The sequence below is a fragment of the Tupaia chinensis genome, unplaced genomic scaffold (assembly GCF_000334495.1).
Source record: "Tupaia chinensis unplaced genomic scaffold, TupChi_1.0 Scaffold000088_1, whole genome shotgun sequence".
In the NCBI taxonomy this organism is placed as follows: Eukaryota; Metazoa; Chordata; class Mammalia; order Scandentia; family Tupaiidae; genus Tupaia; species Tupaia belangeri.
This window is the reverse complement of record NW_006159550.1, coordinates 7,247,120-7,247,724: the sequence shown is the minus strand read 5'-3', so window position 1 is coordinate 7,247,724 and position 605 is coordinate 7,247,120. Positions and strand designations below refer to the sequence as shown.

General features: G+C 51.9%; 1 protein-coding gene across 1 annotated transcript in view; it reads left to right on the top strand.

Moving 5' to 3' along the window:
- Positions 1 to 605, top strand: part of SEPTIN7 (septin 7) — a gene marked incomplete at its 5' end in the record, with an annotated part of 58,726 nt that overhangs the window by 55,257 nt on the left and 2,864 nt on the right.

Here is a 605-nt window from a genome sequence, read left to right as displayed (position 1 = left end):
CACTGGACTCCCATGTAGTCGACCACGGTTCGAGTCCTGAACCCGGTGGCTTAAACTCACACCAGCTGCATGTGCGTGTGCATGTGTGCCCAAGATCCCGAGAGGAGAATGGAGCAGAAGGGACTGTGGCGTGGCCATCCCCCCTGGGGGTGATTTCTCACTTTCTGTCTCTCTGTCTCTTTCTCTTTCTGGCGAGCACACACGCCCTGTAGCAGAAACCTCTCTTAAAAAAAGTAAATAAATAAAATGTATTGAGAGCCCTGTTTTCTGTGCCTTTGCCAGTATGGCAGTTATGTCCCCACGTGTTAAAGGAGGTTCACATCCCTTCTGTACACCCATCGGGTATGAAAAAATATTTAGCAACTTGGGGATACGTTTTTATTCCTCATTATTTCTCCTTCATCACTAGGCTTTTCTTACCATTGCTCACAAGCCCTTTCCCGGTGACATGGCCATGCGTTTAGGGTAGCCAGAGTGCGTCAGACTCCCTGCCGCCAGACCCTGCAGTTCTGGCATCCCTGGCACCTTCCCTAAATGCCAGCTGCGTGCCCAGCCGTCCTATGCAGAGCAGAGTGTCACACGTCCCCAGCCAGTCCTCCGTGACC